The sequence below is a fragment of the Vombatus ursinus genome, unplaced genomic scaffold, assembly GCF_900497805.2.
Source record: "Vombatus ursinus unplaced genomic scaffold, bare-nosed wombat genome assembly UNPS02014198.1, whole genome shotgun sequence".
NCBI lineage: Eukaryota > Metazoa > Chordata > Mammalia > Diprotodontia > Vombatidae > Vombatus > Vombatus ursinus.
Window position 1 is genome coordinate 506,749 of NW_020953976.1, and position 17,848 is coordinate 524,596.

A 17,848-nucleotide genomic window follows, 5' to 3' on the forward strand; every position below is an offset into this window, starting at 1 on the left:
GTGTGAATATATGTGTATGCATGTGGGATGTGTGCATGTGTGTGTGAATATGTGTGTGTGCATGTGGGGTGTGTGTATGTGTGTGAATATGTGTGTATGTGTTGCATGTGGGTGTGTGTATGTGTGAACATGTGTGCATGTGTGTGTTTGTGGGGTGTGTGAAGGTGTGTGCACACGTATGGTGTGTGTGTGTCTGCATGGCTCTGTGTGTATGTGTGTGTATGTGTGTGTGACTCCGAGTGTGACTTTGTGAGTGTGTGAACACTCAAACAAGTAGGAAGGAGTCAGGCTCTTTGGGGAGGACACTTCCTCCATCACAGGGGTTATAGTGGCAGGGCCTTACATGTGGGACACCATACCACCCCCTCAGGGCCTTACCAGAAGGAACAACACCCTCCACTGCCTCAGAACAGGGTCATCACCAGCCTCTTCCTGGAAATCCCTCAGGGACTTCATACCTCCTGAAAGGCAGACACTAGAGGGCCTGCCTGAGTGGCCCCCCCCCCCCCCACACACACACTGACCAGTGAAGAATGTCTTTTCTAAGCTGGTCCACCAACAGCCTGGATCTGCCTGGAAATCTTGGCCTGGAAAGGGCTGGGCAAGAAGTGAGTGGTCATTGGTCTTGCACAGGCCTTAAAAATGACTGAATTTGCCTCAAGTTTGGCCTCTGGTCCTGAGCCCCTGCCCACCTTTGAGGCCTCTTCTCCTCTGTGACCCTCTCTGCCCAGCACCTTCCATAGATAAGCCACACTGTGGCCACACACATATTTTGTTGAACCGGACGAGAATCCAGGAACACCGTAGAGGTTCTGGGTGGGCTGAGAAGACGTCAGCCTGAGCTCGGCTGTGGCACATGACTCTCCGTGGTCAGCAAGGCCAGTTCTTTCACCCTCTCTCAGATGTGCCCCAAAGCTCATGCCTCTGGGCAGAGGAAGAGGAAATGGGGACTTTTTAGGGGGTGTGGAAGGTGTACCCACATCCAGCTTCCCTTTACTTGCCCCATGACCCAAAGGCTCTTTCCCCATCGGCACTTCCAGAAGGGGAAGGGGCCCTCAGGACTACCTCGTTATGTCACCAATCCTTTGTTTCCATCTTTTGGCCTAGCCACAGGCAAGGCTTTTAGACACAGCTGAGGACAGAGCCAGGAGGGCCTTGGACGCCGAATCCCACCCCTCAATTTTATAGGTGAGGAAACAGGGGCCCGGAGACTGAGTTTTCTGGAGATAAGTAGTGAGTGTTGGGCAGTGCCAGGGATCCAAGGGCGGCCTCAGGGGTTCCTCCCAGCTCTTTGCCCTCCCCTGGTGTGGACATTACAGCTCGTCTCTTCTCTCACTCTCAGGCCCCTTTTTGCCTCCACACATTAGCCCACAACTTCTTCTTTCCCTGAGTAATATCATGGTAGTTAATAGAAATCTGTCCTGTCTTACAAGGCTGGGGAGATGTGATTCTAACCCCCTCCAGGCTCAAAGTCTCAGTTGGGATGGTTGGGAGTAGAGAAGCCAGGTTGGAGACAAGGACCATTTTGAGTTAACTTGGCCCCCAGGTGGATGGTCCTGTGACCAGCCATGGCCCTTTGGGCAAGAAGGTTATACGTGTGCTTCTTAGGACTTCAGTAGGATGCTTGGAGTCCTCGGGGACTTTAATTTCCTGGCCTGCAACCTCCTTTCATTTTTTGGGGGCGAGGAGGACTGCTTTAATTCTGTGGGAACTGTTTTCACCTGGGGGTATTTTTACATATTTTGATTAAAGTGTTGATTTTTTGCATGCTGAGGCTCGGAATGATCCACATTCCCAGATGTACAACCCGGAATGGGACACCTTTCAGCTGAAGTCAGCATCTTGCTGCCCTGGGAGCTCCCTCAGGACTCAGCAGAGAGCTGTCCCCCCCTGAGCTCCCCCATGCTCCGCCCAGGACCTGGGGCTCTTCTCTCTTTCTTCTCTGGGCCTAGTGCAGGTTCCTAGGTCTCCTTCTTCTCTGTCCTCTCAAGACCCATCATGTGGCCCAGAAGTCTTTTTTTCTCTCTTTCCTCAGGATCCAACACATACTCTCAGCATCCTGCATAGGGGCACATTCTGTTTCTCTTCTGTCCCCTTGATAACTGGCCCGGGGCTGCCGTCTCCTTTCATATCGCTCTTCTCAGTATCCAGTACCGGCATGAGTCATAAATCTCACAGTCTGCCCCCAAGGACCAGCAGTACTAGATCCCAACACAGTGGCTTCCCCAGCTCCTAGACCTGGTCAAGGATGAGTTTCTAAGTTGGTTCAGCAGGGTCCTAGGACAGGAACACTTGGTGTAATTTTCTTCTCTCCTTCCCCTACTCCCCCATCATTTCTTAACCATTCCTGAAGCGCTGGGGCTGAGGGTCATGTCAGGAAGTAGGGGGAGAGGTTTGGGGACCTCTGTAGCAGAGATAGTTGATGCTGCTCCCAAGTTATCTACAAGCAATTATTAAGCACTGCTATGTGCCAAGCACTGTGGTAAGTCAGGATGATATCAAAGAAGATAAAAACAATCTCTGATCTCAAGGAACTCATGGTCTAACGGGGAGACAACAGGCAAATAGCTATGTATAAATAAGCTATAGACCAGGGAACTTGGAGATAATTTCTGAGGGGATGGCATTAGCATTAAGAGGACTGCGAAAGGCTTCCTGCAGAAGGTGGGAATTCAGCTGGGGCTTGAAGGACCCCAAGGAATAAGGGAGTCAAGGACAATCATGGCACTGCTCCTCCCCCAGGGCAGCTCAGGCTTCTACTGCCCCTGCTCTGTGTGGGTTAGCTGTGGTCAAGTGAGATCGGAGGTCTCGTCAGGGGTCAGCAAGATAGCCACCTTCCTGAGCCCTGGTTTGTACCAGACCCTGTGCCATGAGAGGGTCTTCTGGGCTTCTGTGTCTGCCATGATCATCAGTCCTACTGGAAGTATGAGCTAAACATCCTATGGGAACTCCAGAGTTGTATGGCCATGGGGAACTACCCAAACTGACCCTGTGATTGTCACTGACCCTAGAAGTCTTGGGTCCAGATCTCTCTAGCTGGGGCACAATCCCCTCCACACACTCTCTGATCCAGGGGAAGCTGCTAATGTGCCCTTGGCTAAACTCTACGCACCCATCTCTTTGCCTTTCCTGAAAGGTCCCCCTCTCTCAGAACGCCCTCCCTCACCTTTACCACTTAGAATTCCGAACATTTCTCCATTTACTGGTTATTTTCTCCCTCCTTCATTCAGCATTGGGTAAGTGCCTACTATGTGCCAGGTAGTACCCCTCAAACTTCAAAGTTATAGTAAAGCAGTTTAATTAGATTGAGGAAAATGCACCTGAGGAAATTCTTCAACATTAAGCATTCCCATTATCTGAGGCCCAGGCAGGTGAGACAACCTTTGCCCAATCCACAAACCCTGGCAGATCTGGATTCTGCCATTCAGGGCATTAATTATACCTAATGGCATTGTCACATCTGTAAAATGGGTAAGCATACCATCTAGGTGTAGGGCCCTTGAGCAAAGTGGAAGCAATACAGAAGTGAGCCTTCTTTTGGCCTTTTGTGTTTCCTTATTGAGGATGTGGACACATCTCTTAATGCCTTCTAGAGAATGGATTTCCTCAATGCTGGTTGAATTGGTTGACTCTGAGGATTGTGGGATGGAGGCTTATAGGAAGAGCTACCCCTTTTTTGGCTTAGAGAAATCATGAGACAAATGCTCACCCTTTGTTTATCCTTCTCTGGGTTGCACTCCTGACTCACCTGCATATTCTCTACAAGGTCCCATAAACCTCTTCACCCTCGAAACTCACTCCAATCAATGTGTCTCCAAGCAGCTGTAGTAGTGGCCACACCCTGGTAAAACTACCTTGTCAGGTGGGCTAAACGAGATTGAGGGTAACTTACAGGCTTCAAACCTGTCAGTGAATTGTGGGAGTGCTTACCCAAGCATGTGAACCCTTGTGCTATGGGTGGACACAAACAATTTGTTCCAACAGCCGTGCAGGTTGCTGAAGCAGGCACTGTGGAGTGCTTAGAGCTTGGTCAGACACAGAAGATGCCAAAGTCATCCACTGCATCCCAAGCCATTGCCAGTCATTCTGACTTTTGCTTTGCCGCTAGACTTTCTGGAAGAGAAAGTTAGGCCAACAACTTTGTGCAATTCTGCCTTGCTTAAATCCGATTCGTGGGCATGTCACTGGTCCTTTTTGAACACAAGTATGAACAGTGAGACTTCACCTCTAGACCTCACACATGGCAAGTACCCTCCGACCCTTCGGCTTTGTCTTCTGATTGGCTGGTTTCTCTCTGATCCTCCATTTTCAGGAGGACAGATGCCCACACCAGCCAGATGCTCGCTCCTCTCTATGCTAGTCCTGGACTTTGTCTACAATCCCCCAGTGCTTTTCCTCCCCACTCCCCAACTTTTCAGCTCCCTTTTATATATTGAATTTTCCCATTAGAATGTAAGCACCTTGAGGGCAGGGATTGTCTTTCTGCTTCTATTTGTATTCCCAGCTCTTAGTGCAGTACCTGGCACACTGTAGGTACTTGATGTGTAAATCCTTGTTGGCTTGGTTTGACTTGACTTGGCGCCCCCATTCTCAGGAGCCATTAATGATTTCTTTGTGTAGCCCATTGATTTCGGCCTCTCTCCTTTTTGTTCAGTGTGATGAGGTAGAATGGAGCAAGCTGGACATGAGATAGGAGATGGATGCAGGATCTGACCAGGCAGAAAAGTGATCAAAGAAGAGGACGCATTGAAGCCACCCCCATGGCCCTATCTGTGTGCTTTCACACAGCGCCGTCAATTCAACCACATCTCCTCCCCCCCTCCCCTTTCCTGTTCTCTTTGCTTATCACCTGCAGACTACCTAATGTCTCAGGCATTTTGTAGCCATGCTTGCTTCTCCAATTCTCTTGTCCCCTTCCCCCTGTTCCACAGAGTTGTATTTCAACCATACCTTCTGTTAGAAAAATCTGAAACAAAAATCTGCTGCAGGAGTCAATGAAGTTTGAAAGCCTTTCTTATGCTTCTTTCAAGAAGTGGGCACACCGTACCCTAGTAGCACATGTGCACTGATACAGTGGCAGAATCAACTTTTAAATGATTAGTAAGATCCATGCTCCACGCACCTGAGCCCATGATTGGACCAGATCATCTGCGTTACACTCTTCCTGAACCACCCATCTCATGTTCCTCCATGTTTCTCCTTGTCACGTTATCTCCTCCCAGTTCATGTGTCCCATGTTCAAAAATGGCAGCTATCTCCACCCTGCGGGTGTATCAGTCAGTATTCAATAAGCTTATTAAGCAAGCACAGTGGAGAAAAGCCTTTGCCTCATCCTTGACCCTGACGGGCTGCAACTGGTTTAGCCTCCAGGGTGCTTTCTTAAGGAACTAGTTGTTTGCAGAATATTTGGGACCCTTTCTGATTGGTTGAAGGGCTATCCACAAAATCTTGGAAGCCCTTCTCAGAATTCCCTTGTTCTGTTGTGGAAGCTTAACTCCTAATCCTTTCTTACACCTTTGATCTGGCTAGCTGCCTTTGCCTTCTACGGAGAGCAGGGCTGCTCTGCTCCCTTTGGGTAGTAGGGCCTGTGGTCTATGATCTGCCACCCATGTGGAGTAAAGCCCACGCGGGCTCTGCCTCATGGGGAGCAGGCCTGCTTGGGTGCATCACCCCAATAAATGCCTTTGACTTGGAGACTGTTCAAGTGAATTCTTTTAGGACACTAGGACCTACACACTAGGACCAAACATTCTTGGGGTCCACCCTGAACTTATCACCAATGGCTACAGAGAAGGTCTAAGTGAATTCTTTCACTCCTGAACCAGCTCTCCCAACTCTAACCTCAACAAATGCATTGCACCAGTGTGAGAGGTAAGGTTGAATTAGGGAGAGGAGAGAATATAGATGATGGGGTGCTTGGGTGCTTGTGCTTGTACCCCAATTTTCTCTTTAGCCTCAGAAACACTGTCTCTGACAATCACTCCCCAGCTCAAGGACACTGTGCCTACCAGTTACTCATGCGTGAGACGCAGCACAATCCTTATCTCTCTCCCTGGTGCAGCTACACAAAGCTGGGTGAGACAGTGCTGGGCTGCTCAGGCCCCAGACCTCAGATCATGTCTCTGGAAGCCTCCCAATTTCTTAGTAAGTTCCTGTCTGGTGAGAAAGCTTTCCCTTGTTGCAGAGCATTCTCTCATCAAGCCAGAGGGAGAGGGGTGCCTTGCCCAGCCCGAGGAGTTTTGTCCTTGGCCAGCCCAAGGACTCTTCCTCCTGCCAGACTCCAAAGATCCATACCTCTGTCATCTCCCTCCCTGTCCGGTATACTCCCTGTACTTTCCCATCCATAGCTCCCAAAGACATCTGGAACTTTAGATTACCTCATCAGTGTCCCTGGCATTCCTTTCCCATGCCCTTTTCCATATAAACCCCAGCTCTATCCTCAATCTCTTGCAGGTTCCTTAAGAATCCTTGCCCCCTGAAAAGCATAATAATAAACTTTTTGCAACTTGACCTAAAGATTGCTTGAGTTCGTGAATTCATTCCAGACGACCCCGTTTTGTACTTTGGTCCTTGAGGGGTCTCAGCCTCTCAAACCACAACATAGAGATTTGCTTTCTCGATCATTAGATCAAGGGTCTCCTCAATCTCTGGCTTATGCTTTGGACATTTCTGGCTTCCAGCCTTCATAGAGACGATGGAAAAGGCCAACCCCACTTAAGGCTTCTGAAGAGAAAAAACTCCAGGAAGAGGTTGACCTGAGGGCACCCAACTGTCTCCATCCTGTCTGATGAGATTCAAATAGATTGGCCAATGGGAAACCCATTATCTCATGTACTACTTAAAGCCCCTTTAGGAGACAATGAGATTCAAGTAGGCTGGGGGCCCCTCTGTTCCCCCACCCCCAGACTAGACAGTGGAATAATGATGTGCCTAGATAATGCTTGAAAAGCTGAACTACCCCGCCCCCCCCACATGTCCCTGGTTACCTCATCTCCCCACCCACAGCAGCTTTTCCACTATAAGAATCCATAGCTTCTCCTGGCTGGTGGCCATCTCCCTTAAGTGGGGGGGGCATCTCCCTTAGGGGGTGTCTCCCTGAAGTGGCTATCTCCCTTAGAGAGCTGTTTCTCTTAGGGGGCTGTCACTACCCTCCCTTCCAGCCTTCATAGAGCTGTGTCTCCTTTTAAGGGGCAGAAGAACCTGCTTGGTGTGTTGTGCTACCTGGAATGAATGCCTTTACTTGATTTGGAGACAGCCTGAGTGAATTCATTTCAGACGATCCACACACCACGCACCTCAATATTTTGGGGTACCCTTGAACCGCAACAATCTCCCTGTTCCCATTTGGCTACTCTAGAGACTCTGGGAAGATTCTCATTTGGGTGAGATCTGGGACTCTCTCTTTTTGTTGAGCTGAATTATCTCTCTTCTAATGGGACAGCTCCTTCACTCTCTAAGTGTGGAGGGGCGGGGAAAGAAAGAGGCTAGAGATATTGATTCTGCCTCCCATTGGGCCACAAAAATGATACCCCAGTGCTGCATGGAGGAATCGTCCTTTGCTACATGTGGGAACTCTGTCTGTAAGAATATTCTTTCTGGTTACTTAGTTTTGCAAGAAATTGTGGTTTTGTCTTTTCGGTAGTTTCTCCAAAATCCTCCCATTCTGTGCTTCTTCAGTATTTTATTTTCTCGAAAGTATTTCCCTGTGTTCTGAATGGGGCTATACAAGTACACTTATTATTATTTTGATTATTTAGCCTAAATTGCCTCAGGCTTTTGAAAAAGCTTCAGTTTTCAAATAGATAAAGCCATTGTTTTAAGTTTGTTTAATTTTTGCTGACCTGGAATGAGTGCAACTGGGAATTATTTTTTGCAAATAGCCCGATTTACCATTTGTATTGGTAAGCTGAAATATTTCTTGAGAAACTAGGGAAGGATTCTTTCCCAGATGGATTTTTTTTTTTGTGACATTGAATCTTGACACCATCTTCTTTCAGTCTCCTAATTTTGCTTAACTCCTTGCTTTGAAATGCTATTGCCTTAGGCAAGTACTCTGAGATTTAGGAAACTTCCTTGAATGGAAAAAAAGCTGTTGGAGGTTTTCACTGTGGTCAATTTTTGTGTCTGAAGATCTTTGCTTCCTCTTCTGGAGGAGGAAGCATTTTATTTGCATTTTTTCTTTCATTTTTCTCTTCATAGGGAGTAGATAATTTTTTGAGTCACAGATACTTTTGTTCCTGGTTGTATCCTGGAATTGTTTTTAAATGTTATTTTTATTTTGCTTTACGAGTTTTTGGAGATGTAACAAGTTTATCGAAACTGACCTGGCTTTGTCCAATGTTATGCAATTGCTATGTCAAAAGAAATCCTGGTTTGGGCCTTTCCCTGTTCAATGAATCAAATTCAGGAAAGGAAATGTAAAAATGCTTCAGTTACTGACATGGATTTCAAATTTTTGGAGGCTTTTATAGACTGGAGTAAACTACTTCCATATGAAGGCAAAAGTATGTTGACTAATGCAAGTAATCAACGAGGAGAAGAGATTCGTGCTGCCCCAGTTTGTCCCTCATTACAGTATCTTGGGGAGATGGGATTAGTGTGCATGTGCAGGGTATTTCCAGACCACAGTCTCCTGCAGGATGGCTGTCCATATGCCCAAAGTCTAAGTAAGGTGTTAAACATGAGGTCACTCAGATAGACTATTTATTCACAAGTGACTGATTTTGCACAATTATACCCTCTTCCATGCTATCCAGACTCATGGTACGGCATGGTAATTGAACCCACATCTTGTCTCTATCCTCAACTGCAACGTTTTAATCTCTGCTGCTTGTAATCTGGGAGCTGGCCTGTCACTGCAAACATACGCAGCAAATGATCCCTATAAAGAAGACCAATAGAAAACCTACAAACATTATCCTTTAGCCGTAAAAAATCAGGTAGCCATGTTAGCCATTCCCGTGGAGTGGAGATCAAGACCCCTTCTTATCTTTCCATATGGAGTCCAGGTGGGTATGAATGCTGTCAAAGATGCCAGGAACCCAAGTGTAGCCCTCCTGACCTATGAAAGCCCATTCCCCTGCCCCCTCTGCCAGGGGAAAGTCGAGTATAGCCACAGCTCTAAATGCATGAGCCTCAGTACTGAGCTTCCCCACAGTGCCTGTGGTCTTGAGCTCAAGCCTAGATCTTAGCACCTTGCCCCAAAGGGAATCTGGCTCTACAGACCCCAGCTCCTTATCTCCCTTTGAAAGCCTTAGCCCTACCTTTTGATCCTATTCAGATGCACCTTCGCCCCTAGCCCTAAAAAGAATCTGGCTCCCGTTTGTCTACAGGTCCCAGAACACCCTCAAATTTTTAGGTTCCTTATCAACTCCCCTTATCTCCCTTTGAAAGCCCTGGCCCTACCTTTTGATCTTATTCAGATACCCTTAAAACTTCCTCCTTCTAGTTCCCTTCATTATCTATTCCCATTGTCTATTCAATCTCTCAGACCTTCCAATCTGAATTCTCACCTAGACCCTTTTCCCAACTACCCCCCCCCCCCTTCCTCTGGCCACCCAAAGTTACTTTATTGTATATAAGATCCACCCTGGCCCCCATTCAAATGCTGAGAATCTCTCATGTCCAGAGGCTGAGCTTTTCTCATGCGGAGCTCGTCCTCCTCACCTGGCCTATGTGGTTTATCTCTAATAAACTTTCTCTGGCTGGAAGAAGATTGGAGTTGAATTCATTCAGGCAGGGCCTGCGTCATGATCTTGGAGTTCCAGCAACCCAAAACCTCTAGACCTCTGCAGTCTCATTGATGAAGACTTGGAAAAATGTGTGCATTCTGTTCAGGAAGGCTAGGCTGCAGGTGGCCCTGGATGTGGGCAGTAAGTCACACTCAGGTTCTCCTACTAATGGGGATAAGTAGCAGATACCTGGATGGCTGCATGCTTGCTGTTCAAGGATGTACTTGCAGGTAGGGAGGGTATGGGCCAGAGGCCAAAAGAACACTATCCATCCTGCAGCATTCCTGCCAACTTTGGGGGCGCCAATAGTGTGCTTTGTTATTGTGGGCACTTGTGCATACACCCTGTAGACTCCTACTCAAACCATTTTGAACTCCAACACCTGAGAAAGGCCTTAAACCTGGATTGGCAAATCAAGAGAGACATTTTGGCCCACTCTGGGCTTAATCTACCATAATGCTTTGTGTGTTCTGGACATGCACTGTGTTGCTCTCTGAGTGAACCCAGAATGCCTCTTCCTATGTCAACAAATGACACTGACCAGCATTCTCCTGTTTATGACCACTAAGGTGCCTTAACCCAGACACTACCTTGAATAATGGGACTTTTCTTATCTTGATATTTTATGGACATATACTATGCTATGTCATGCTAATGGTAAAAGAAACACAGATATCCTGGATCTATAATTTCAATTGTCACTTTGACATTCTCCTGTCTTATTATATTTACAACCTATTCAATGAAGAAAATTCCTTTCTCATGCTATGATTAAACATATATGGAGATCATAAATCTGAGTAACACAGACATCTTGAATCAGGGTTTACATGTCCTCCTAAAATTGCTTGATTCTGTCAAAGTTAAAGCTCTGGCTCCATGTATATGTTGCTAACTTAAGGGCATAAATAATATGAATTTACTTATCACCCAGCTAGTTGCCTCTTTAATCAACTTTCAGGTCAATAACACACACACACACACACACACACACACACACACACACACACGTGCCAGAAGGGCTATTCCAAAAGCCTATCATTATATACCTGGAAAGAAAAAATTCTCTACATGTCCTTGGTCCCCATGGATAGTCACATTCTTATGTAGGAACATAGTATAATTACATCCTGTGTGCCATCCCCTTACCCAGTCATTTTGACCTATTCTGTTTGTAATACAAGAGTGGTGGCCTTATAGTATAGCCTAGCCTTAGCTGGGGTGAAAACTGGGAAATGTTACTATTTTCTTCCAGTTGAATATAAAGGATGTTGAGGAATTCTCCTTCTGATGTGGACACAGCATACAGTACCCTAGGGGTTAAGAAGAATATTTAGGATTGCATTTCCAGTACTTTGTGAGGCCCCTCCTGAGGGGGTGCTCATTTTGTAATTCATCCCATAATTTGAGAATGTCCTAAAGTCCTTTTCCCCTTATCTTGAAATACTATAAAACTTCTCCTTATCTTGTACCACAAAATTATCAAAAGAACTCATTTTGTCTCCCTTACCCTGTGTCATAAAATTTCCCCCGTCTTCCTTATCCTGTCCTTATTTTTAACCACCATAAAACCCTAAAACCAGATCATCATCCTGATCTGCAGGCTGTTTAGCTTTTTGTCTATATAAGCCTAGCTCCCCCAGATACAGGTGCCTTAACTGTAGCCTTGTAGCTACAGTACAGGTCCGTGTGCTTACATGTTAATAAAACTCCTGAACATCTAAGTAAATTCTTTCACACCTGAACCACTCTCTTGAATCTGACCTCAACATTTTTACCCTACGGCAGTACGGTTAGCTCTGTGCTTGTGGTTTCTCTGTATTGATGACATACTCTAGTCATACAAAGAGTCATACAAATCCTGGCCATCCTGCCTCATCCCCACCAGGGATATCTCTTCCTCTAAGAATAAAGGCGCATAGGTGCATATCCAACAATTAGTCCAATTAAAGATGTGGCTGGCATTTTTGATCAAGTGCACATAAGAATTGGGTTCTTCTGATTCTCCCAACCTCAAGTGCATGAAACAGGGCAGAAAGCACTGAAAACAAATGTATGATAGGTTACAGGTGAGGGATAAGGTCCCAATTATTAGGGTCAAATAAACAGGTGGCCAAGAGCCACTGATTGGTGTTGGAGTCTCTTTTTAGCCTAACTGGGTCCAGGAACTGATCAGGGGTTGGGTCCTCTCCTGGGGTGAGGTCAATCATGGCAGACTTCACATGGGAGTGATGTATTCGGGTCATCCACTTGGCAACCTTGGTGGCAGCATGGCTGGTCAGCAGGATCCGGAACAGCCCATTCCAGGGGGATTGGAGACTAAATATCTTCCCGAAGCTGTGGATCCTCAGCAGTATCGTGACTTGAATGTATGCACCGTCTCTTCCAAAAGGCAGAGTTTGCATCAAGACTGCCTTCTTCCAGACCTGTGGAAGAAAACTGAGGCTATTTTTAACTGTTTCTTGGCATAATTTTCCCTAAAGGGTCTTACCTTCCCTATTTAGTCACTCAATTCCCCCTGATGACATGGGTGATAAGGAGTGCGCAGGCTCAGGGTTATCCCACAACATTTGGAGGGTTGCTTGGTTATTTCTGCAGTAAATGTGGTACTTGGTCACAGTGATTAGTATATGGCAGGCCAAAGTTTAGTATTATGTCCTCGATCAGACATTTTGCTACAATGTTTGATGTTGGCCCGTGTCATTAGAAGAGCTCCAACCTGGGGCAGCTAGGTGGCGCAGTGGATAGAGCACCGGCCCTGAAGTCAGGAGGACCTGAGTTCAAATCCAGGATCAAACCAAACACTTGACACTTACTAGCTGTGTGTCCCTGGGCAAGTTACTTAACCCTAATTGCCTGAAAAAAAGAAAAAGAAAAAAAAGAGCTCCAACCTAATGGCTCAATTGGTCTTGGTATACAAAAACATATCTGTGGCCCTGAATTACTGGTAATTCAATAAGGTTCAAATGGTAGACCTGCCCACTTACTACCCACTTTTGTCACAGTTTTCTTCACTGAGCAGTTAAACTGTTAACAAGAAAGGCAACTAAAGACCACGTGATGGTCCTCTGCATAAACACCGGGGGCAAAGTGACTGCAGTATAAGGGTCTTGGTTCCCAAATTGGTATCAGTTCAAGCAGAAATGATAAGCACCTTACAGAATCAGTATCAGGTCATACAAAACAACGGGAAAAAAAAGCTAAGTTACAATAGAGTGAATAAAGAGATCCAAAATAGCTGTAGCTTTCGGGGTACCACATCCTTTTATTTTCTGGTGTCTGTGGACGGATCAGGGAAGGTTTGTGGAGATAATGTCTTGACCGTTTCCAGGTTCCAGATCACTTGTGGAGATTATCCAGGTAATATTGCTAAAGCCTGTTAGTGATGACACTTAGTAGAATTTGGTAAAAGCCAACCAAATCTAATTATCAGCTTCTGGTAATTAGTTCATATGGTGAAAACCAATTCAGTCCTTATGGAGATACCCCTATAAACAATAGAGCATAGGAAGTATAACGAGGTAGGTTACTCAGTAAGGTACCTTTTATAGTTACATCTTTTTATAGTAATTCAGAGAAGCTGGGTTATTGCAACAATGAGATTGATTATATAAAAAATTTTATCTGACACGGTTAAAGAAATTTGCTATGAAAGAAAGAAACATGGTTGTAACAGTATCAAAACTGTTCCTCTAGGCCTAAATCCAAGGGTACAGAATGACTTAGCATAGGCATAAAGCATCCTTAGTTCTTTTAGATTTCAGGTAAGAGTTGTAGCTAACTTTTCAACAAAGCCAACCACATAGCAAAGTTCCAAATTATTCACAGGGTATCATAACCAGACTCAGGATTAATCAGGAGGGAAACATTCCTGTTCAAAAAGGAAATAGCACAATGGGGAAACTGAGTCAAGAAGATCTTACCTTTGCCTATACAAGGTCATCCTCTCAACTTTCTCAGATGCAGACATCCACCTGTAACAGTTCTCGGATCACACTCACTTTGAATAGCTTATGGCATTTCCTTTGAATGGTGGATTACTGACTTGATAATTCAGACATTTATACCTGATTTCAAAACTCAGAACAATATCAAATTATAGTCCCGACAGATTTTAGCTCAGATAGCAAGTTTCACTAATCATAGCTTAGGACTAGATTCAGTTATTATTATTTTTCTCATGTTGCAATAAAAAGTTTTACCCAGCCTTTCAAAAAAAATTCACTCAGCATCCTTTTCTTCTTTTTCCTTCTAGAATTTAACTCATCCTGGTGTAAAAATCAATCATTAGAAATTAAGAAAATAACTACATTATGGAATTCCCCATAGAGAATGAATGATTGTTCACTCAAAACCAAGAAAAACACTAGGTACTTCCAGGTAGAATTTCATAATTTTCATATTCACAAATCATGATAAAATCACTTCTATACTATAAGCAAACTTGTAAATTCTCTCCACTTTGCCAAGGGACGTTCGTGATGGAAGAGGGGACCCCATTTTCTCAGTAAACCAATTCATTATTTTAGAATTTCACAATATTTAGCAAGTTCTTTTGAAGGGCTGATAAGATTTTATGACCTTGCCCAAACAGATGGTCCCAAGGAATCTGGCAAGTTTATAAAGAATGAGATTTTACAAGGTCTCTCTCTCTCTCCTCTTCTCTCTGTCTCCTTTTTCCATACGATAATTGTTATTCTTCCCTTTTAAAATGTACTTAAATATTTGATAAGTTTTAACATTATTACAATAACCTCTAATAATTAATTAATCTCACAGCAGCCATATCAAAAGAGAAGTTAAATTCCCCAATGATACAATTGTATCATTCTCTTAACAGTCTTTCTTATGCAATGGTTTCCCAACATTCACAATATAATAGAATTTAGAAACATAATAACCCACGTAATATTATGGACTTAAAACATGAAACAAACTTATTGCCAATCAGATGACATCAGTTCAGTTAAATGCATTTTTGAATTATCTCACATAGAAAATAACTTCATTTTTATCACTTTTGGTACTCTATATTGACTGCATTAAAGACCAGTATAGAATAATTTTGATCCAACTATGCTTTAACAAACTTAATTTTGCAGTTTCTAAACATATTGCCTGAATTACAAATATTAAGTATCTTGTCCATTAAGTCCTGATTTTCTTATAGAGGGTCAATAACAATTATCCTAACAGAAGAACACATCTCACTTAAAATGAGACTAGAGTCACATGCAATCTCCATTTAAGTGAGATGTATCACATGGAATCTCCATTTTTCCAAAGGTCATTTGCTGCTAGCACTTCCTGCTCCCAGGTAGTTTACTGACAAAGATTTAAAGTGACAGTCTTGTATTTTCAGCTTTTTCTTAAGGTCCATGAGGATTTTAAATTCCTCACACGATGACTAAAATATATCCCCACCAATGGTCCTTCAAGGACAAACTTTTGGCACGCTATTCTCAAATAATTCCATGTCGCAAATATATTCCTATAGTTTCTATATCATAAAGAATGACCACATAATATTTTTCATATCCTTCTTATCTCAATGAGATCAAAACCTCCCTGAAACTCCTTTTTCCAAAATCTAAACCCTTGACTTTCAAACCTTCCATTCACACTCAGTGCAAACAGACTCCAGCTTTTTTTTTTAAACTTTCCACCCATTCTCCTCTCATTGTGAATATTCATCCCCAGTATTCAAAGAGGAAGTATGGACACTCTGGCTCCCAAGGTGGGGATAATGGGCTTGAGGGCAAGTAGGCTTGAGTTGGGCTGGTGGTTCTTCATGGGGGTTCCCTGCTGATGTCGCATCTCAGTTTCCTTCAAACTCTCTTAAAATGTCCCTCCCTTGTACAGTCAAACAAAACAAATTAAAACAAAAAAAAAAAAACCATACCAGGCTCCCTTTGGTTTTCTGAATCTCCCTTTCCTGTCCATAATCTCTTCTCCTCTGTCTTTCTGAATAGCACCCCTTCATGGAGGCTGCCAAATCTTCCTTAATCTTGTCTTCCTTCTCTGATTATGTCCTACAAAAGTGGTTCTTAAGGTTGCCATGGTCTTTGCTTTGAGAAACCTGGATTGTATGGCCATGGTAATGAGGGTCACTCTTAGTTTGAAAGTTCTGCCCAACAGTACCTATGATCCCATTGTCTCTCTAGGCTCTCGATCTTCAAGTTTGTTTTTTTCAGGGGTCTCCTATTCATCTGGCCAAATTTGCTTCTCACAATTGTCTAAGTACTGAGTCTAGTCTCTGCTGAGATTTACTACTTAAGTTTTGGGCATTCCTGGTTCTTCTGGCCACTTTCCCTTGTCCCAAGCTTTAATGGGTTGTCTAAGCAGGAATTAGCAGGAGATTGACTCTGTCCCAATCCCAGAATGATGCTGGTATCCCTTGACTATTGTGTCCCTTGGAGACCTAGTGTTGGGCAAAACTAGCTACTCACTACTGCCCTTTTCGTCATGCATACAGCTTTCATTTCTTTACGCACAAGCATGAGAGAATCAATTTTGGGTGTGGGACCTGTTTCTCCTTATCCTTCCTGAGTTTCTTTGACCACTTCATGGCTGACCGGCAGTCCAGTCCGCTGGGGGAGTCCACTTCAACCTGAGATCAGACAGAAGTCTGAATGCTGGTTGTGGAGTGAGAGTGGTTCCTTTGTAGTTGGTTGCCAGGATTTAAGTTGAAAGAAATCTTGGTTTGGGCCTCACCCTAGTCAATAAAGCAAACCCAGGAAAAGAAAGGTAAAAAGCATTTTATTGGCATACCAAGACAACAAACAGTTGACTGCTGCTTTTATAGACTGAAGTAAACAACTTCCATTTAAGGGCAAAAATATGTTGATTGGTACATGTGATCATGAAGAGATGGGATTAGAACAGTCCCCATCCCATTACAGATCATAGGGAGATTAGGGATTAGTGCAAATGCTCAAGGATATTTTTGGAAGTCATTTCCTGCAGGCTGGCTGCCCATGTACCCAAAGTCTAAGTGAGGTTTTAAACATGGGGTCAGTCAGACTAACTGCACAAGTGACTGACTGCAGGGCTGCAATTATTGATAGGGCATATTTCTTTAAAGTCTGAATGCTACTGTATATAGAAATAAATGAATCCTTCAGAGTTGTTTAGCTAAGTCATTCACAATTGATCATCTTAAAATACTGCTGTTACTGGGTACAATGTTCTGGTTCTGCTCATTTCACTTTGCATCAGTTCATATAAATCTTTCCAGGTTTTTCTGAGACCATCCTGCTCATCATTTCTTATAGCACAATAGTATTCCATTATATTCATTTACCACAACTTGTTCAGTCATTCCCCAAATGATGGGCATCCCCTCAATTTCCAATTCTTTGCACTAGAAAAGAGCTGCTATCAATATTTTTGTACATATAGGTCCCTTTCCTTTTAATCTCTTTTGGAATACATACCTAGTAATGGTATTGCTGGCATGCTGCATGTGTGTTGTTGTTGTTGGGCAATGGGGGTTAAGTGACTTGCCCAGGGTCACACAACTATTAAGTGTTACGTGTCTGAGGCCAGATTTGAACTCAGGTCTTCCTGAATCCAGGGCCAGTGCTCTATCCACTGCGCCACCTAGCTGCCCCAAGATCGGTATGGTGTGATGCCATGTGGTTTTCTTTCTTTTCTTTTCTTTTTGTTTTGGTTAGGCAATGGGGTTAAGTGACTTGCCCAGGGTCACACAACTAGTAAGTGTTATGTGTCTGAGGCCAGATTGAACTCAGGTCCTCCTGAATCCAGGGCCAGTGCTCTATCCACTATGCCACCTAGCTGCCCCATTGCTGCATGTTTGTTAAGGAACATTTATTTTATTTAGGTTTGGTTACCTGGGATGGCAGAAAACTGATCCTTGTTGTTTTAAAGTGCTGATGTTTGTGTTTATGCTATTTGACCGGTTTTGGACCTGCCTCAGCTGATCTTTGCAATGGACTGCAAAGAGTTTCAGCCAAGGGGAGGAATGTAACTGGAGCTCCAAAGCCCATTGGTATTGGACGCTCTCCTTGTTGGTGGGGATAAATGCCCTGCCCTGTGTGAGAGGATGGTTGGAGTTGGGAGGAACCAGAGAGAGGAGAGATCTGCAGTTTTCTTCC